This window comes from Corvus hawaiiensis, chromosome 21 (genome assembly GCF_020740725.1).
Source record: "Corvus hawaiiensis isolate bCorHaw1 chromosome 21, bCorHaw1.pri.cur, whole genome shotgun sequence".
In the NCBI taxonomy this organism is placed as follows: domain Eukaryota; kingdom Metazoa; phylum Chordata; class Aves; order Passeriformes; family Corvidae; genus Corvus; species Corvus hawaiiensis.
In genome coordinates, this window is record NC_063233.1 from 5,361,004 (window position 1) to 5,382,009 (window position 21,006).

The 21,006-nt window shown below is 53.9% G+C and overlaps 1 long non-coding RNA gene across 8 annotated transcripts in view; it reads right to left on the reverse strand.

Annotated features, from left to right (window-relative positions):
• The window catches only part of LOC125336705, an 84,946-nt gene that overhangs the window by 18,771 nt on the left and 45,169 nt on the right, over positions 1–21,006 (reverse strand). For 6 of the 8 annotated variants that reach the window (XR_007207826.1, XR_007207827.1, XR_007207825.1 and 3 more), the window contains 2 exons: positions 3,580–3,799; positions 1,648–1,699 (listed from right to left, as the gene is read on the reverse strand). This is a non-coding gene — a long non-coding RNA (uncharacterized LOC125336705). Of the gene's footprint in view, positions 1–1,647; positions 1,700–2,774; positions 3,800–5,326; positions 5,412–21,006 lie in introns of those variants that run through there. The other 2 variants (XR_007207832.1, XR_007207828.1) reach the window with 2 other exon arrangements.

The following is a 21,006-nucleotide window of genomic DNA, read 5'->3' on the forward strand; positions in this document are numbered from 1 at the left end:
TATCAGTCACCTGATGATCTGTAGTATTTGGGCATTTTCTAAAAGCATCTTCTTGACTTCTTCATTAAAAAAAAAAAAAACTATTTTTTTTCAATTTAAAAAATTATCTCAATGTAAAAGAAGAAATCTAAGTAAATTAGGCAAACCCCAAACAAAACAGAACAAAACAAAAACCTTTCAGGCTAAACCAAACATTCTGGCTTTACCTAAAACAATTACTTGCACTGGGATGGGGTATTTCTTTTCTTTTCCGTGTTACCAGAAATTGCCTACTAAATCCTTGTTCTGGGTTGGCATGGTCCAATTCCCACACCCAAGACATTCCATTTGGGCACCAAGCAAGACTTTCCATTCATTTTTCCAGCAACGTGGCTCTCCATCAATGAACCAGACCCATTGCAGTAACTCCCTTCTCCACGAAAGACGAACACTTTGGTTCTCCCTCCTCACAGACCTCGGAGCCTGCCCTGTGCGTCCTTCACAGGACCCTCACCCAGCCTTGAGTCCCTTTAAGCCTCCTGAACAATAACTCAGCAACCCAACAGCCACCTCTACTCTTAGGCTGAAAGAACCTCCTCTGGAGAGGGGAACAGAGTCTCTTCCAGGAGACTTGATTTCCAACCCAACCCAACCCAACCCTACCCATCCTTCTCCTTGCCACCAGCCATGCCCCAACCTCCAACCCCGCCACCCAGACCAGGTGGCATCACATCCAACTCCAAGATCACCACACAGCCATGTCCCCAAGAAGAGAGATTTACTACCCAAAAAAAAAAAAGCAGTTTTCCCTAAGGATGCAGTGGGGCCAGTTGGGAGGTGGTGTTAGACAGAGGTGCCAGGCTGTATTTCCACCCTCACACCTGGCTGCAGAGGCGAGCGGCAGCAGGGCTGTGCATTCCAACCCCAGGCAGAGAGGTGAAACCCCAGGAAAGTAGCAAACAAGTCGAGGCGTAAATACAGCACGAATCCACGGCACTTCAGCGTGGTTCGTTATCTCTGCTTAGACTGGAGTCGGTGGAGCCGGGTTTGAGAAGAGCAGAAATATCAGCAATTAAAGATATGTCGTGTCAAAAAAACTCTAAACTGATTAAAGTTGAAGGCTCCGTTTTCTTCTTTTCATCAGAGAACGGAATCAAAACCTGCCTGGAAAGACGCGCTCCCCCCGTTCCCAGCGCTCCGAAGGCAGTGCCTGCATCCGTCCTGCTGTGTCCCTGCATTTTAATTACCACCTTATTAATATTCATGAGGCTAGGCACTCAAGGGGGATTGCAGTCTGTCATTCTCTCTCTCTTTCTCTCTCTTTCCCCCCCCACCTCTCTCGGCTGAGTCGGTGGGGTTTTTTTTTTCCCTTCCCCTTCCCAACAGTTGGCGTGCTGCAGATCCGCACGCGTGTGCGCGCAGCCCCGAAGGCGCTGAGCGTGCAAGGGGCCGCGGCGTGGGGAGGCCGCCTGTGCCGGCTGGTGGCGGGGCTGGGAATGCGGGTGGGTGTGGGATTGCCCCTGCCACGCTCGGCAACCCCGGCAGCCGGAGGCAAAACTGCCCCCAATGGGGGCATGATGCCGGCACACGAGGGAGAGCTGGCGCACGTGTGAGCAGGCGTGCAAGGAGCGGGCATGGGGGAGTGTGTCTGAGTGTGCTCGAACTCACGCAACTCCTGGTAGCAGCATCGCTTCTGAGGGCTGGGGTGATTCTGTAGGACCTGCAAGAGAAGAATGGGGCTGTGCAGAATGGCACCGGCTTAACACAGCTACCCTCAGCCCCCACACCACCGCCTCTCCTTGGGGACTGAGCACCCTGCACCCCAGTTCACCCTGCACCCCAGTTCACCCTGCACCCCAGCTCTCCATGCTCATGCAAAATCACCCACTGCTGCAGCAGGTGAGAGCACCATGGCACAGCCACAGGGCCGCTGTGTCCTTGATGGAGCCACAGCCTTGGCCATCAAGGTGAAGTGGGATCTAAGGGATCTTGCATGCATCCAGCAAGGGGGTGCCCCCCCAGCTGTGGCCCAGTTGCTGGTGCAGGTTGCTGGCTGGGCAAATTGGATCCCACTTGTCTTCTCAGGTCCAAGGCGCTGGCGTGCCCTGGGAGGAGAGAGGGCAGAAAGCCTGGGCTGAGGGCACACAGAGGGAATGGAGCTGGAGGTAAATCGATTTCTCATTCCTAAATTGAGCAATGTGGGGTTTGCCCTCTCCTTGCTGTCATGCAGCATTTAACCCTTTCTACCTCCAGTACTGAAAACAGAGGCCATGTGGGCGGCAGAGAACTGTCCTGGCTTTGCACACCCTGCTCCTCCCTGTCCCCTCTCGGGTCACTGTCCCAGTCCCTCCCCATGAGATGATGCAGAGCCCAGCCACAGGTGATGGGCAGGTGCCCCCATCACCCACACTGTTCAAAGCCATTGGCAAAGGACACATGGGGCTGCCCCATCCCAACAGCCACCAGTTGCAGGTTTTTCAGGCAGCTGCAGCCAGACCATAGTCCCACCTTCCTTCAGTATCTTCCTCTTCCATCTGACCCTAACCTTAACCCTAAGGACACCCAAAGCACTGTCAAGAACCTGAAGCCTCTTTGAGGATGAATCCTGTATCCCAGAGTGCTGCCTCCCCATCACCAACCACCTGCAAGCAACCTGTCGAGAGACACTCCAACTCGGCAGCTCCCCAACGCCCCACTTGCTCAGCTCCACAAATATTTGAATTAAGGTCCCCTGGGGAGCCACAGTCACAGAGTAACTGATTTCTCCTCCTTCATTATATCTCTGTGTAATTTACCGAGGGACGGCGGCGTGTGCCTCCGTTCGAGTGAATTCCCAGCAGGACTCCCAAGAACTCACAAATCAGGAAAAGGCAAGGCATTAGAATATGAAAGGTGAGGATGGTCTCCCCACCAAGACTCATCTTGCTCTTCCCCAGCTCTGTCAGTCCCGAATTGTGTTTTATTTCTGCCTGCTGCCCCTTGTGCAAGCAGGGAGGTCATGGGTTGGGGACAGGCCATGTTATCAGCTCTGTCCCTGACTTCTGATCCTTTCTGGGCAAGAAGAAGGGAGGAAGTGTCTCCTCCCTCATGGAAACATCTCAGTAGATGCCAGGGAAGCTGATACAGCAAAGGTTTCTGAGTGAAATTGTGTCCCCTGGCCCTAAAATCTGACTTCTTTTCACCTGGGTAAGTAGCCTATGCCTCAGTTTCCACATCTACAAAAATAGTAGTCACTCCCTCCATTTACTGGTTTAAGACTCCTAACACTCAGCTGTTGAAGGTCTATAAAAGACCACAAGCATGAATCCATCTGTGTTGCATCTCCAGCAAGGAGGAGCTGGAGGACAATTTTGCCAGCTTAGTTCCAAAGTTACCAGAAGGAGCTTGAAGAGTCACCAAGGAATAAGAGAAGGGAAAAATGAGGAACTTGGACCAAGGATGTACAACTGAGCTGCTTTGCATTGTTTTCTTGTGAAACACGATGTGTGAGGAGATTGGTGTTGGTTGGACCCACCACAGTCTGAAGACAACCCAGCTGAACCCATGGCCAACCCCCACGTCTCAGTCCTGTGCCAAGGTGCCAGGGCAGGAGCAGCTCACCCTGAGAGTGGGAGGTTGTCAATCCTGGTGGCTCATGGAGGATGACGGGACCTTTTGCAGGTTTTTGCAGCATCTATGAGCTGGGTGGGAGTTGTCTCTCTTCAAATCCCCTGACCACTGCCACGGATGTGACACTGGAGTAAAGCGCCGGACGGGCTCGGATGCAGCGAGTTCTCTGTTCCAGCTACACTGCAAACAGCGGAGGGCAACATTTTGCTTCCTGGAAACCCAGAGAAAGAAGTATTTTTTATGAAGAGCTGCAGCTCAGAGGCAACCTGTAATGGAGATTTCAGAAAACTGGGTGTTCCCCCTTCCACCTCCTCTGCAAAGACAAAGACTTGGCAGATGGTGGTGGTGCTTCGCAGGGCTTGTGCTGGGCTTTTTTTGGGAGCTGGGTATTCAAATCCTCACTCTCATTCTTCAGTTTAGAGGTGTGAGTGATATAAAATCTGCCCATCCCAAAATCAGCCTGTCCCTGGGCTATCTCAACTTCTCAGAGCTCTTCCCACAAGCTGAGTTAAAGACCTGGGGCTGTTCAGCCTGTAACAAAGAGCTCCTTTCTCCCCAGCCTTCACCAGTTGTTGGAGTTAAATAGGCTGCACTGAAACCAAACCAAACAAAGCCCCTGCAAAGCGGCTCCAAATCCCCGTTCCCTAGCCAGCACTCTGGATTTCCCCCGGAGCACAGGCACGACACTCCCTGGTGTGCTACGGCTCTCTTCCCACTCCAAGAGGTGGGCTGCAGCAGCAAGGCTATGTTCTCTCCTGTGCTTCCTGCTGCCGGACATCCACGGGAGGCGATGAGGGGGTCTCAGAGTGGAAAACATGCCATGCAGCTGCTCCAGCCTCTGCCTGCCATCCCCCTGTTCCAGTGAATTTGCTCCAGACTCTGGCTACACTGCTGCCAGTGCCGTGAACCCCCCGAAGTAGCACAGGAGGAGCCCTCATGGGCACCACGTGGCTTTCCCAGGTGCGGGCAGTCCGACGGGACCTTTCCAAACACGCTGCCCAACCCACGCCCTCGCAGCCCCTGTGGGGCAAGTTCACCCTCTGCCATTCTGCGGGGCCAGGTCCCTGTCGCTGGGCGCCGAGCCCTCCTCCCCCAGCATGGCAGCCACCAATTCGCTGAAGCAGCTGCCTTCCCTGAGCAGGGACGTGATGGCAGATGGGGGTCTCCACCAAAGCAGGGGGGGAATTTTTGGCCATGCCAGCCCCTGGAGGGGCTGCTGGCGCCTGCGTCCCGGGGGTGCTGAGTGCGGGGGTTCGGGGCTCTCTGTGCAGGCAGCTCAGTGATCAAAGCGCCGAGCACAGGCCGGGGCCGGGGGGAAGCAGGCGGCGAGAGATGAAACGGAGCAAAGTTCCCCGGGTTCGGACGCGGGAGTTGGAAAGGATTCGACGGCAGCTTGGAAAAGGAGGAGAAGAGGGCCGGGAGCAGCAGCGTTCAGCAGAAAGGAATGTCCTGATGGGACGGCAGCCTGAACGCCGGCCAGGACCCCCCCCCCCCCCCTTCCCAAGGCTGTTTAAAAGCCCCGGACCTCTCCAAGCCCTTTAATTGGCGCTTTAAAAAACTTCCTTGTTCCTTGACGCGGCGAGGTTTGCGTTTCATGCCCAAAATGACTCAATTCCCCCTCTCCCCTCCGTGAAAAAAAAAAAAAAAAAAAAAAAAAAAAAATCATTCTCCTTTGAAAGGTTTGCTCGAAGCCAGCTCCGTCCCCTCCTCGCAAGCCCCGGTAGCCCCCAGCCCTCACCCCACCAGCCTCTTGTGTGTATTCTTGTTCTCCCCTAATAATCCACATCCCAGCTGCCTCCCTCTGCCTTCTCCCTCCTCCTCCCTGCCTCTCTCGCTCCCTCTTTCTCTCTCCTCCCCCCTTCCTCCCCCTTTCCATAACTCAAAAGCTTGTCAGGCTGGTTCCAGACTGCTGGCGCCAGGCTTCACTCCAGGAAAAAAATAAAGCAAAAGAGAAAGGCATGCAAGGCAAAACAGCCCCGCCACATGAACACACATCAAACCAGCCCTTTATCTCCCCGGAATGCTCTCCCCGCTGCAGAGCTCCCTACCCCAGCCCAACAGCCGCGCTCCCCATCCCTGTAACCCTAATGCAGCAGCACCAGGCTGCGAGCGCACACGCCCTGCCAGAGACAGCGAAGGAGCAAATACAAGATCTATTATTTATCAGTGTTATCAATTATTTAGAGCCTCGGTGCAGAGAAGGGGTGGGGAGAGGAGGCCATGGAAGAGGCAGTTTTTACCCTGGTAGTTCAGGTGAGGGGGTTCTGCGTGGTCCCACCTCCCCACTGGTGCTGGGATGTCTCCAAGACCATCCCTTGCATCCCACCCCACGGACATGGGGTTGTTCCTATCCCTGCCCCATCCTGCCTTCAGGAGAGCAAGGCTTCCCCTCACAGCAAGCCGTGATATCCAGCTCCAGGAGCATCCCAGTTCCAGAGCCACTGGTGCCCGAGTGGAGGGCTGCACTACCTCACAGGCAGAGTGGCCAGCCTGAGGGTGAGGGTTCACACAGGTTCACCCTGGACCCTGACTCATTATCCAAGGGACCAGTCAGCTCCCAAAAATGCAAATTTTAGCATCAATATGCATTTTCCCAGGCACTTCAAACAGCACTCGCCTGGTTTGCCAGTGCATGCCTCCTCTCCTGAAGTCTGGAGGATGCACCACTCTGCTCATCACCACTCCCAGACTGCAGCGGTGGCTGGTGCAAGGCTCTGGAGCCTCAAGCCATCCTCACACCCAGCCAACCCTGCTGGAGCCAGTTTGGCGCAGGGCAGAAAGAGAAATATGACCAGGGCTCTTCTCCTCATGGAGGTTTTAGGTCAGTCTTGACCCCAAAAGGTCAAAACCAACATTCCAAACCCAAAACCCAGCCCTCATTGCAGAAGGAAAATTACACCAATCTGTGTGGCCCCTTCCAGCTCTGTTTTCTCTTGGATTTTTGGAGCAAATTCCAGCCCACCATCTTTGTGATGATGCTTGCAAAGGGTCCCAGTCACCAGGCAGGTGACACCCATGGCACTGTGCCGATGGGCACGGGTTCATCCATGGGCCACTGCCGCAAGCTCGCAGATGGCTACCGCAGCCTCCCCGCGAGGTAGCCGCCTTTCTGCAGCAGATCGCACCAAAGTAGCTACAGTGGGAACGTGTGATGAGGTGGGTGTGCTAAGAAGATTTTTTTTGGCAGACTTCAGGATGACTTTATTGCTCACAAGTTCTCGAGTCATGACTGAGTAACACACTCATCGCATGTCTGAAATGAAAAAAAACCCTTACCCCAGCACAAAATAAAGAGCCTGGACAAAGCGTGTTTGCTCTGCTCCCCTTCCCTGCTCCAGGGGTTCCAAGGCTTCCACATGGGCTGCAGCAACCACTGCCTATGAGCCTGATACTTTCCCCTGAGTTTGGGAAAAGAGGCTCCCGTGTACACAAGCACCAGTCCAACCCTGAGACCTCCTCGTCAGGTCCCCTTCCAAGTGATGGGCTGTGTATTCGAGGCAGAGGAGCACCATCCACTCTGACAGGATCTCTGTGACATGACTTCAATTTGGGTAGCTGAATTAGGCCTGCTGAGCCCAGACTTTCGCAGTGGAAGGTGTGACCTCAGCCGGTTTTGGTCTCAAGTGTTTCCTTCTAAGGCCCAAGAGTTCTGGTCCATGTCCCCATATCCCAGCCAAGCCGTGTGAAGCCTCCTGGGCTGGGTCAGGTAAGACCCTCAGATCACCAGAGAGGATAAAGTTCTGCAATGCAGATGCTGGTTTGGATGTTCCTGGGTGCCAAGAAGGTGCAGAGAACTGTGTTGTCTAAGGATAGAAGTATCCCCACCTCCAGTGCCTTCAGGTCTGAGAAACCAGTAGCTACCCTTGAAAAGCAGCCAATGTACTTCGAGCCTGGAAGGAAAACTACTGTCCTCTGCTCCAACTAAGTCAATGGGGGCTGATCAAATCCCTGTGCAACTCAGTGATTAAAAGGCATCAGCTGCCTGCCTAAGCCCACAGGTGCAAAGAAAGTGCTCTTCTCAAGGTAGGAGAATGAATGTGAAGAGCAACAAAGTGACTTCCCCAAGGTCACCTGGGAAACACTACTGGAGAGCCTAGAACAGAACCCAGGACCTGAGGTTTCTGCTGTCCAGCTCCCAAGTTCTCACAGCTCAACCCCTGGGACAATCCCAGCCCTCCCACAGCCCCACGAAGCCCCAGAGCCTTCTGAACATCCCTCCACTGGAGGGAAAAGAAGGTCAGGAGCATGAACCCCTCCAGATGTTGGCTTTTGGGTGCCCTCCAGCCCCAAAGGAAGAGTTCAACTGGGATGGAAAAATCTTTCCTTTGAGTAAAGAAAGAGTAGGATCTGCTTTCTGCCATTTATTATTCCAGTTCTCCCACACTAAAGACTAAGGACAGATGAGAACTAGTTGGAAGAAGAGGGAAAAAAGCAAAATTAATTTCATTCCATTGTAACAGGTTCAAAAGGGATGGTTTAATACATTTTCTAATATTATGGGAGGAAAAAAAATCCAGAAAAAACAGTCTTTATAGTTGCTGTTCCTCCCCCTGAAAGAGCATATCCTGAGAAGAAAAACAGGGACCTAGGGAAAGGAGAAATTTCACTGAAGATTGAGGGGGGAAGAGCAGAAGGACAGGAGGAACCCTTCATTTAGAAATGTCACAGTCAGTTTTGTGAAGAAGAAAAAAATCCCATTATGTTGAGTATTTTTCACAAAAACTTTGTGTGTGTTTGTTTTTTAAAGGCTGGGGGTTTTTTTCCAGCTAAAAATAAAATTCCACATGTTAAAAAAAAAAACCAAAAAACAAAAAAGTCATCCGTCCCTGGGCAAAACCGAGAGCGCTGGAAGGGACAGCAGCAGCTACCCTGGGACGGCTTGTGCCGCTTCTCGACAGGCGGCCCTGATCGCGGTGACACCGCCGGCTCCCGGTACGTGCCGGGGAAGGTTGGAAGGACGAGATCTGCCCCGCGCCGCCTCCGAGCGCACCCAGGGAGCCGGGGCGGGTCTGCAGCAAGCCAGAGCTGACGGTCACCAGATCAGGGCTGTTTCCTGGCTGCCAGCTCCTGGCACACGGGGATGAGGATGCCCGAGAGCATCCCTGGTTGCCGGTGGCCGAGCTCCAGAGCTGCCCCAATGGGTGCATTTGAGGCAATCCCCGACGGATGCCTCCAGGAGCCCTGGTGTGCTGGGGGCTAGCCCTGACCTGGCCCATTGCCCCAGCCCATCCTGGGGGAAAAGCGGGAAGCGGGACGCTGCTGGGGCAGAGCACACGGGTGTCACGGCCGGTCCCAGCTGTATCCTTTTCCCATTTCCCTTCCATGCGTGCAGCCGGGCTCCCCTCCCCGCTGAGGTCAGCTCCGGCTATTCTCTCCTCTGTTTCCCCTGCTCTTGCCGTGCACTTCCCGTCTCTCTTTGAAATTTCACCTTTGCTGCGTCATTCCCTATGGGCCGTTTTGGGGCTTGGGTTCACGTGGACGTGCTGCTCCCCGATGCTATTAAAGAGCCAAGGTGGGGCTGAGCCTCGCTCTTTGGGACCACTTGTGCTGGGGGACACAAGAAATAACCCAGCTCACACAGATCCATGTTCAGCTAAAGAAGCACGAGCCCAAATGCTGAGCTTGCACCAACAGCCTCGAGCAGCACAAGAGCCAGAAGGGAAAACGCCATGAAAAATAACGAGGAGCTGGGAGGAAACAAAGGCTGGGCAAAACAGGGAGTGTTTCCAGCAGATGGAGATGGCCAAATCCGGCAGTCTGCTAGCCGTGCTGGGCTTAACCAAAGCTGAGCAGGACCTGGCCCTGACCCAGGACGGGCAGAGGAGCTGTCTCATGTCACAGCCACCCACTTCCCCAATGCCACTGAATCGAGGGATCTCTCCCAGGCGTTACGGATGGGACACCCAAGCACCCACTCAGCTGACACGGGGAGCAGCACTCTGCCACAGCATGAGTGAAATCCTCAGCGGGGTTTGGGAGTGAACAGCTTCCTTGTGCTCCCACAAAGCCCGAGGGAATTCAATGCCGAAGAGAGAGCAGCTGGACTCCTCCCCAGGCGGAGCGACTGCCGCGCTTGCACGCGCCCCATTTTGGCCAACCGTCCTTTCCATGGAGGAGCCACAATGTTGAACAAAAGCCGTCCCTGCTGGCCCCCAGCACTGCTTGCCGCGCTCCCCGCGTGGCACTGGGCCAAACCCCTTAACAAAGGAGAGCTGGAAGCAGAGCACACATTAACTCCGTGGTGGATTTCCCTTGACAGACCCCAGCGAGGAGCATCACCCACCCCGCTGCGGCAGAGCCTGGGCTGGCAGCACTGGCAGCACGTGGAACTCACCCATCAGGGCAGCTGCAGTGATGGGGTCACTCCGAGCTGCCTGGAGCCGTGGCGTCCCCAGGACACCACTCCAGCTATTTTCCAGCGACAGCCGACATCTGCCGGCGACCTCCCGGACACGGGCTACAGCCAAGCCGTGTCAGCGAGATGAGACACAGCGCAGAGGGGCTGCTCCCTGCAGTTTCAGGGAGGAGGTGGAGGGAATCTCATGACATGAGAGCCTGGAAGAAAGGCCTGACCCCAGGTTATAGATTTTTGCCTCCTTCGATGGCAATCACTGACAAACGCTCACAAGTACATATCTTTGGAGGAGCACACACTCACTGAGATGAGAGAGCTGAGGGAAGGGCTGCACACCTTCTCCCCTGTGCTCCCTTTCCCAGCTGCTCCTGCCGGGAAAGGCTCAGCCAGCCTGGTCACATCCCACCCCACTTCAGGGATTCTTTGTGGCCAGGGATCACATCCTGCTCTGCAGGTGGTTCCCAATGAAGAGCGGTGCTGCAGGGCTGTGGGTGAAATTGCAAACACCTGCTTTGCCAAATGGCTTTAAAGCTTCCCCATCTCCTTGGGTTGCATCACCTCTATCACTAGAATGCTCTCAAGCTCTCCCGTCTTATGTCCTGTCCATGCAGAAAGCTCTCATACAGTCATGGATGTGCTCCAAATCATCACAGACAGTGCTCATTACTTGAAGTCTTATTTGGATATCATCCATAAAGGGAAAAACCCTCAGTGCTTTCTCCACTCTTCTTCCAGCTCATGGATGCTCAGGATAGGATTGACGCCTTCAAACAGTGGCACAACTATCTCTAGCCTGGACGTTGGGGGTCCTTAAGGAAAGAGCAGGGATTTGAGAGACAAAATCTGTAGAAGAAAATGTGAACCTGGCAGCCCTGTAACCTAAACCAAGTTCTGGGTGGTTATGATCTCCTGGCCCATTGCAATGGGCAGCAAGAAACAGGCACCATTTCATGTTTTCAAGCTCAGAAATAGTGTTTGAGTGAGTCACAGGGATTTTTGGCCCTCTCCTGAAGGCTTCAGATTCATTCACTCTTCCTTTCTTCTGTTATTTTCAATAATCTGAAATATTAGTGAGCTGGGCTGAATCTGCAGGATTTACTCACCACCTCCAAAGGCAAAAAAAGACTGAAAAATAGCAAAACAGCATGGCAAACCCCAAGCATTTTGAGCTCCTGAAGATTTCCAGACACTGGTAAAATCAGGGAAGAGCCTTTAAAGTAATGAGATTTGCAAGGAAACAAACAAAGAAGAAGAAGAAGAAAGGAAAAAGAAACAGGACTGGTTGCCTTGCTTTTATTTCCCTGTTGGCTTTCGAGCCTGTAGGCCACTCTGACATCACTCTGCTAAGCTCATCTCTGCAACCATGAGGTAAGAAGCCCTTAAACCAGCAACCCCCCTGCCAGTGCCCTGCAATCACACAGCTCCAAAGAAATGGAGGAAAGAAGGAAATGCTGGGATCCAAGGGAAATCTCAAGAGGTTTGGAGGACCATTCAGAGGACCAAGAGGAGCATCAGCGGACACGGCAGAGCGAGAGGTGCCCTTGAAAGCCCCTCTCCAGCCACAGGGTGATGGAGAGCTGGGGACAGGGGCTCGAAGCAGGGCAGTGAACGTCGCCGAGCACCGGCGTGGCCGTGCCGCGTGGCTGGCTCGCTCTTGGCACTAAGGACAGTCCCGGGAAAGTGAAAAGACTTCCAGTACATCTCAGCAATTTCTCTCCACTCCCAAAGGAAGCGTGTTTATTGGAAGCCATTTTCTGCATAAATAGCCCTTTCCTGCTGTTTCCCACAAAGTCAGACTAAAATAATTTCCTAGGCTTGAGGACGCCAGCCCACAGCTTTCTAGATGGATGCACAGAGCTCAACCTTGAGCAAGAGACCAAAGACATTCCCAAAATTCTGCCCAGAGTCCAAAGCAGAGGTTTTACATCCCCTCCCCAGCAGCACTTGCACCAACTTCCAGCTGGCCCACTGCATCACTCCTCCCCAGCACTTTCCTGTGGGGGTCTCAAAGCCCCCTGCAAGCCCATTCACACTCCGCACACATCCCAGATGGAAGCAAGACCCCAAATCACTGCTCAACACACAAAGAGCAAGGAGCAGCTTACTCAAAGACCCAGACAGCACACACTGGAAAATAAACTGGTCTTCAGCCCCTGAAGGACTGGTGTACAAGGGGAACAGTAGGGATGGAGGGATGGAGACAATCCAGTGGCAAGGCTCTCTCACCCCACACAATTTAGAAGCGATATTTTCTCCACAGCAGGGAGCTGGTGACAGGAACAGGTCCCTATTCACTCATGGAGGTCCCCTGAAGGCCCCATGCAGCAGCACTTTGGGGGCTGCAGCAGAGAGCTGAGGTGCTGCAGTGCCCAGGGAAAGGACGGAGATGGGGTCCCCTCTCCATCCTCCCCAGTTCTGCAGCACAGCACAGGATCCCACCAGGCAGCTGGAGGGTTCTGTGCCTGTGCTGCCACTGGCTCTGCTGCTGACCGTCCTCGGCCCCATCATCCAGGCTGGGGCTTGGCTGGGACAGGCTGAGCCAGCACTGCAGGGTCCCCAGCAGCCTTGGCAAAACACCACTGGGAGATCATGACCACAGTGACGAAAACCACCGCACATGTGGCCCCAGCGTTCCCAGAAGAGCCCTTGCTCTGTACTCCAAGGCCAAGCAGCCCATGGATGCTGCATGCCAGGCTGCTGTCCTTAAGTTTAGAGCAGGGAGGAAAGAAGGAAGATTTGGAAAAGCCTCTGTCTGAAGCTGCTTGGGGACTGAAGGCAGAGGGACTGCAGCACTCTGGAACTGGAATTGGGCAGGACACAGTTAACGCCTGGTTCCTCGTGAAGGATCAGGAGGAACTTGGCTTCATATTTCATGTGTGGGATGTTGCAAGAGGACAAGGAGCCCTGAACCCCAGCGGCATGCGTTCCCTGGGAGGAACCCACGACGTGCCCCTCTCCGTGGCCGCTCCACCGAGGGCAGAACCCTCCCTCCCGGCGAGGGACGGTGCCACCACGCCAAGAGACACCGGAGAAACGCCAAGGCAGCACCGACCCCACGGTGGCATCGAGATGCCGGCAGGAGAAAGCGCCGCAGCCGAGGGAGCGCTCGGGGCTGGCGGTGGAAGGGCCCCACGCGTGGCGTGGAGCTGGGGGCTCCGCGGCTCCCGGGCGCACATACAAAGGATGGGCTCCCCCAGCCCGGCTGATGCTCGACCTCTCCGTTGTCCTCGCTGCACGCCTGTCCCAGTTCCAGCAGCCGGTTGCTACAGCAACTGAGCTCTGACTAATCATTTGCGCAATGACCTTTTTTCCCCCCAGAGAGAGGGAGGGAGGGAGATGGAGAGGAGGGAGGGAGGGGAGGAGAGGCAAAGCGAGCGGAGGTTAGCAAGAAAAAGCAGCCAGAGAGAATGTGGGGTTTTTTTAGATGATGCAAGATTTTTTGGGGGGGAACTGGGGAGATGAGGGCGGCAGGAGGGGGAAAGGAAAGCAGGTGTTGAATGGATCCCCCACTCCCGGCTCTGTGCTTGAGAAAGGGTGGATGGATGGGGGCAAAGTTGTCTGCCAGCGGGCAAAGAACCTCACTGGGATCTCTTCCCTGGGCGCGGGGGTGGGGGGACTCCAACCGGGGCTGACATTGCAGCCCTTCTCCTCCTCCTCCTCCCCACCCCACACCGACCCTGGCCACTGCTGAAGGGCCAGAAGTCAAGAATTTGGCTCTGCCTCACTACCGAGTGCCTGCAAAGGGCTGGTTGGCCCCAGGTCAGCTGGGATGGAGCACTCCAAGCACAAAGCCTGACTGGTGGGTGGTGGTTGGGGAAGATACACCAGGGCTGAGCTGAGCTAAAATCTCCCGTGTCAGCGTTACACCAGGAGGGAACAGGGCCGGACTCTGCTGAGCCAGGAGAACCAGCCAGGGAAGAAACCTGAGCCCAGCTCCAGTGGCTCTGATGGTGTTACTGGGAGGGCTTCACTCCCACCTCTACTGCCTTGAGCTGAACAAGCCCAGAGTCAGGTCTGGCTCCAGCTCCAAAACAGAGTAAATAATGCAAAAGCCTCTTTCTGCAGAGCTCCGAGAAGCACATGTGAGGTCACATCTTCCTGAGTTGGTAGGTGAAAACAGTTTAGAGGTTGTGCATTGTTCCTCACACCAGCTGGTACTTAGAGAACAGAAGCTGGTGAAACCAAAAAAGCAGTGGCAAGGTCCTCCTCGCCAAGGGGTTGATGGTTGTGCCCCAAGTTTTCACAGCAAAAGGATTTGGTCTTTATCCCAATGGGATCAGAAAACAGTCACATCTGACCTTGACCAACTGCAAAGTGCTAAGCCAGCTGAGATGAACAACAACAGTGACCAAGAGCAGTGTCACAGGAAAATGGGTTGGCCATTTGGAAAGAAAGGGAAGTTTGAAGAAAAATTAGTTTTGTGGACAGAAATTCCACAACACATCCTGACAAACTGCAGTTCCGTTGTGTGAGCTGGAGAAGGGGGACGTGATATGACTAATGAACAAACCAAAGAATGAGTTATATCCTGAATGGTGCTGAGCACACATTCTCCACACACAAATCCTGCTGGCACGTGCTGAAGGCTCAGGACAGGGAGCTCTCATTGGGCAGGACAAAATCTCATTCAAAGAGGTTTTATGGTGGCTGGGGCTTCGACATCCTTCCCTGTCTTTCTGCACTAATGATGGGCCCTTTCCTTAAAGCAGATCAGCCAAAATCCTTGCTCCAAACACCTCCAAAAGGTCCTGGAGCCAATCCTCCTCTTTCAGCTTACGCTTCCCTCTGCCCATCAAAATAATGCAATGAACAAGACATTCCAAGCAGGCATTTCACAGCTAGTTTGAACACCTAAAAATGTAAAGCAAGACTCAAAAAATCACCTGTGGCTTAAGGCACGTAAAGGAGAGGCCAGGTTGTGCGGAACACTCTACACGCAGGGAGCACCCAACATGTTTCCCTTTTCAGCACGGCTTGGCACCTACAGAAATTCCCACTGTAGCATCTGATCCCAAACTTGGAGAAACCAACAGTAGGGTTGATATTGAGCCCACTGCAGTGCTTGCACTACGTGGGGCATTGCAGGCAGCCACAGCTTGAGGCTGAGAAGACCAAAGCTATGTCAAGCTCAGTGTACAAAGTGCTGCTGAATGGCAAGAGACGTTAATTCAGGCTTGGCACTACATGGCCACGGTCACAGGGCTTGCAGATCCAGCCTGAGCCCACGCCTGCCTGTGATCCCCCTTGTGAGGGGCTGCACTGAGCCTCAAACACCATGTAGAAATAAAACTCCTTTCCACCTCTTTTCAGTTAAATTGCTCTGCAGTTTGCAGAGCTCCACCAAGGACAATTATTTTCAGCATGTGCCGTGCATGAATGCTGTGAGCAAGGCAGAGCTGGAGTTTCATCATAGCCCAGCTTTGTGTGCAGAGCAAAGAAGAAGGGAAAAAAAATAGAGAGAAAAAAAACCCAACAACAACAAAAAAGGAACTTGGAACTGGAGGCCCCCCCGGCCTCACCCTGATCCCGAGGAGGCTCCGCTCTGCTCTTGCTCAACCCAACACCGAGAATGAGGAAGCAGAGTAGACAGGCGGGGGAGGCGGAGGAACCGTCAAGCTGAAGACAAACAGCCTCTGAGCCGGGCAACTTGGAAAGCTTTGGGAGCGAGAGGGCACTGGAGCCAAGAGCGGGCTGTGTCCTGAGCCCTCTGCCTGTCCAGGCTGGGGGCTTCATGGCCCTCACTCTGGGGATGCTCTAGATTTTTCTGAGTCCAGGTCTTAAAGGAGATGTTTTCCAGCATGGAGCTGTGCCAAGCCCTGCTGTGCTGCCAGCCCAGATCTCGCATACCCCAGCTGTGGCCGGTGACAGCCAAGCCCCCACCGGCCACACCACCCTGCCCGGGTGTCTCTGTGGTGCACAGGGGTGGCAGAGCCGAGCCGTGCTGGGCCATGCTGGTCACAGCCAGCCAGCTCTCCCCCTTGCCCGGCTAGAGCCGGCTCTCAGCACAGCCGGCAGCTCAGCAGTTCGCCTCCGCACTCTGCAGTACCGGGAACCGCAACACCGCGCTCGCTGCAAACAGGATTTCGCAAAAAAAATTAAACCCCGGCCAAGTGCGAGATGTTCCAGAAGGCTCCACGTGCCTGGGGCTGGTTCACAACATCCCAATGCCCTGCATCTCACTGCTCCAGGAACTTAACTCCCCTCACCCTATGTGCCAATGGCCACTCTCACCTGCTGTGTGCTGTTGTCCCCATCCACGCACACAGCCTGGTCTCTCCTTCTCCTCATGCCCTGGGGGAGGAAGAAATCCAGCTGAAGGGAGCCCAGTGTCTGCACAGCCTTGCTAGTGGCAGACCAAGACCCCAACATGATAATGTCCTGCTGATGCTGCCCTTCTCCCTCAGTAGGCTGGAAAGGAGTTCTTTGATCTCACCCATCTTAGAGCAAAGGACAGTGTGGCAGAGACGCAAAGGGATGTGCCCAAGGCCAAGGAGGACAGAGGAACAGGCAGAGGAGCTGGTTGGGTCCACTCATTTCAATTTTTTTATGACAAGCAATATTAGCTGTATCCCAGCAGTGTTGTGACTGATCAGGATGATCCCACAGTTCCCAAATCTCTCTGGATCCACCAGCAAATGAGAACCAAAACACCAAGATGCACCAGCTCGTTTGCCCAGTACCGGGTTGCTCATAGGGATGGAGCTATTTTGGGGTCACCACATCCCCCTGAGCATGTATTATCCTAGCTGCCCACACTCCCAGCATCCTGAGGTGAGGGGGGGGGGGGGGCTACAGCAGGAGGAAATGAGGTACGTTTTTCAGGATTGGAAGGGCCATTTCTGGGGTTCATGAAACCCATCCCAAGGGAAAGGATTTGCTGTTTCCCAAGAGAATTGTCAAATTCTATTGGATCTGAGATGGAACAGCCCTTCAGGAGTGTCAGGGAAGCACCAAAACCTAGAGAGGGACACTCAGGGGAGGGAAAATCCAGCAAACCCTGGGGGAAACTGAGGTGTTTTTTCCCTTCCACAAGGCCATCACAAGTTGGGAGCTGGGAAGAGGAAATCTTTACCCCCTTCCCAGGCCAGGCAGCACCAGAGTCCACTAGAGAAGATGCTGTAGGAAGAAGGGCAAGGGCCAGCCCCACACAATCACCTATAGTGAGTGAAAATTCAGGAAGTTTACTCCCAGTTTGCATTAGGTCCCCACCACCGAGTCACCCGTGGGACCCAGCTGGAAGTGAGCCCCTCGGAGCAGCAGCACTGGGTTTAAATAAATAAATACAATTCTGCTGAAAGGGGAGAAGAAAAAAGAAAAAAAGAGGAATAAAGGATGTGCCTCTCCAGCGCCTCCTCCCCTCCCATAAACCTGTGTGCTATGCAAATATATGCAGATGAGACATGGAAGCAGGGATGAAATTGGCTCTCTAAACCAGCGTGGTTTTAGACCGGGGAGCGTTGGAGGCGGCTTCCTGGGAAGTTGAGGCAGAAATAGCTGCACCACGAGAGGGACAAGCAATGACGACCAGAGGGGATGTGTCCCCAAATGCCTCTGGCCGTGGGATCAGCTCCCACAGAACCAGCAAAATGCAGCACCAAACCTCCCTCTCGACACCCCACTTCAGCAACTGGGGTGGGGAGGGGGGTGGAGGGAAATGAGAACTTGCTTTGCTCCTGTTTGTGATTCCACTCATGATTCCTGGGAAGGGATGGCAAAAAGCACTGCAGTGCATGGAAACCCAGGCAGCTCGGTCCAAATCAGGGGATGGCCAACACAGGCAGCCCAGGGTGACACTCCCCAGGGTGGGCACTTTCCCCAGGGACTGCTTAAGGAGTGACATCTTTCTTACATGAAGAATGGGATCGTAAAAATTCCAGCTCGTTTGTTCCAGGCAATTTATCCACCCAAGTATTGCCTTGTTCGGTAACATTTTCTCAAGGGGTTTCTGCAGAGAAGCAGGTAAAATCTAGAAAGTCTGAAGGCTTCGGGGTGTAAACACCATTTGCCTGAGCAATGCTGCTCACGTTGATAGTCAACGCCTGAGTGTTTTTTTGCTGAGAAACAGGAGGGGTTTTTGTGTTAAACACTCTCTGCTTAAGAACAGACCTAGCTGCAGCAAAAGCCCCTTTCCTGCCTCCTGACCCAGCACAGGATTTTTACAGAAATAGCCCAGATGCTCTGAGCTCAATGGAAAGTTTAGGATGGACTGCCAACATCCCAGACAGCCCTGGACCACAGCAGCCCTGCTGCAGAGAGCCAGCGATGTCCATCAGCATCTTTGGGACACGGGTGAAAAGCCGTCCCCTGCAACTGCAGGGCTTCCCAAACCCACTCCAGCCACTGGAGATGGGAGAAGGACAGGGGAGCTGAGACACCACTATTCATGCACTTTGAGACCAAAGGTCATATCTCACAGTGGGTTCTGGAGAAGGAGGATACCTGCAAAAGGCAATGGAAAGGATTTAAGGGCTCCCTGGTTTGAACCCATCCAAGATGGCCATCTCCTACAATTGCCTCTGCAGTGCCTCCACCATCATTTGCAACCTCAGCTTCCCCCCAGGAAAGTCACAGCGCTGCATTCAAGACAGCTCCCACAGCCCTGCATCTTAATTTGCTTTTCATTTTGCTTTATCTGTCTCATTAAAGGCAATCTCCAGCCACTGCGGCGCCAGTCTCTGGCATGGCGGGTGCTTGTGTTCCCACCGTTGGGTTGAGCAACTGTTAGCAGTGACAGCCCACGGGTGCCACACTGTCATTCAGTGGCACTGAGCATGGAGTAGAGGCACCTTCCATCCCCTCACTGCTCTGCACTCGCTGTGGGGTACTGAGGTGTGCTCCTGCACCCCAGAACCACCCCCTGACAGATATTATGGCTTTAGCATCACACATTCTGTAGGCGGGGCTCATTACCTGTGTGGCTGAGGACCTTGCATCCTGCACCAGGCTGGACAATGTCCATAAACCTGGGCCCTTCCTATGCCACAAACCCAATTGCTTTACTTGACCTGGTCTATGACACTGGGACAAGTTTGAGCATCTTTCTCATTGGTGAGGAAATAACAACACATCTCAGCTCTTCCTTGTGTTTTTTTATCCTTCCATCTGCCCTTTTTACCATATTTCCCTGACACCTCTCAGTAAGCTGCCCTGGCACTGGGGCTCCAGAACATGTGGCTGTCAGTGCACGCACTCTGTCCAACCACAGTGGTGTTACACAATCCCTCAGAGTACACAACAGCCCATGACTACTCTGTTCTGTGACTCTATTAAAAATACAGCCTTAACCCACCTCCCTGAAGAGAGAGTTTCTAGGAAAGCATCATGGGGTGGCAAGTCCAGGAGATACCTGGCAAAGGGAAAAGAGCTGCTGCTCACCCACCTCTTCCCAGTCCCTTCCCCAACTCCTGCTTCCATCTAAGAGCTACATATTTCTCCCCCTGTCCACACTGCAAAACACTGTGAACCTAAAGAATAAAAGGTGCAGACTAGCTGGGATTTCAAATTCTGTGATTAAGGATGGAGGCAATTTCTCCCTCCCTGGGCTGATAGAGCAGGCAGCAGATGAGGACAGCTTTTCAGCGTGCTGCCAGCAGCTGCGATAGGCGCCTGTGCCGTCACCAAGCAGAGAGATTATTCTCTGGATCTCCCGGGCTGTTTATCAGGAACACTCACTGCTGCAGCCGCTAAACCAGCTTAAATACCAAAATTAAAAAATAATTAAAAATAAACCCAAAATCTTTTCCGTAACCTCAGAAGGAGAGGGACTGGGGAAGGGGAGGTAAAAGCACCAGGGAGGCAAGTCAGGGTCTTAATAAAATAACCACAGGCACAGGCAAAACAGGCTCTGTAGCTGGCACTGTGGGGATGGCCAACCCTGGCTGGAGGGATGGAGCAGCACGACCTGCTGGCAGGAGACCCCAGGACCTGCCTGGAGCAGGCGGCTGCCAGCCTCAGCCAGAGGGCACATCACTGGGAAGCCAGGATGAAGCTGGCAGTGCCAATGCCAGCACATTTCCCTGGCCCTGCCTTGAGCTTCATAGGATGGGGAGCATGCGAGGAGCAGCAGCTTCACATCATGGCCAGGGTGGCCGGCTCTGGTACCTGAGGAAGAGCGGCAGAGTGATGCTACCTCTCCATGCTCAGCCAGGAAGGGAGTGGCACCTGTCAGGGATAATAAATTGCAGGAGAGTCTGGATCTGGGGACTGCATGGGAAGAAAAGGCACGAGGTCTGATTTCCTTGGGCATTCAGAGCCTTTGAAGATCAGAAAGCAGATAAGTGCAAGGCAGGCTTTCAAGCTGCCGGTGCGGGTTAGTGGTGGGCCTGGGACTCCCCGGGGAGGAAGAGCTGTAGAATCCCAGCTGCCAGGTCAGATCCTGCCTCCCAGCCACAGGAAGGTAAATGGGAACAGCTCTATTGACACCACATGAACATTCTCCTCAATGGGCCCTTCACTGGCACGTGGGTGCGACCTGGGAAGCATCAAGCTGCTTGCACAGGGCTGGCTGGGTGCTCACTGGTTTTGGATCATCCCAGCACATCCACCTGCTACAGTCCCTTTCCTTGACTCCTGTTTAGACAACCCGCTGTGCTAGGCATGGTCCCATCCCTGGTATCAGAGGGATGGGATGAGTCCTCCTTGGGCTGAGGGGTCCCTACCCCACCTCAGAGGCAGAGATGGATCCTCCAAATCTCCCACTCCCCTGGAATTCAGGACAAGCAAGACCCTTCATGGAGTTTCTGGCAGTCAGGGAGTGTCCCAGCCACTTGCTTGAAAGGTTAAGACCACTTTCCAATTAGAGAGGCAGGAGCCATTGCAATAAAGCTCTTCTGAGGGGATTTTAATCAGGGCATCTTCCTCTCACGGAAATGCAAATCAGCAGAATGGAAACGGGAGTGATTAGAGCCAGGGAATAACACAGGCACATCGATCCCAGCTCCATGAGCAGCAAGGGCCATGAGGGCACAGGAGAGATGCCCCAGGCTCCCACATCAGAACTCAGGTGGAGGAAGGGGGGACCCATGGGCTCCACCTGGGAATATTCAGCATCAGGTTTTCAGGTC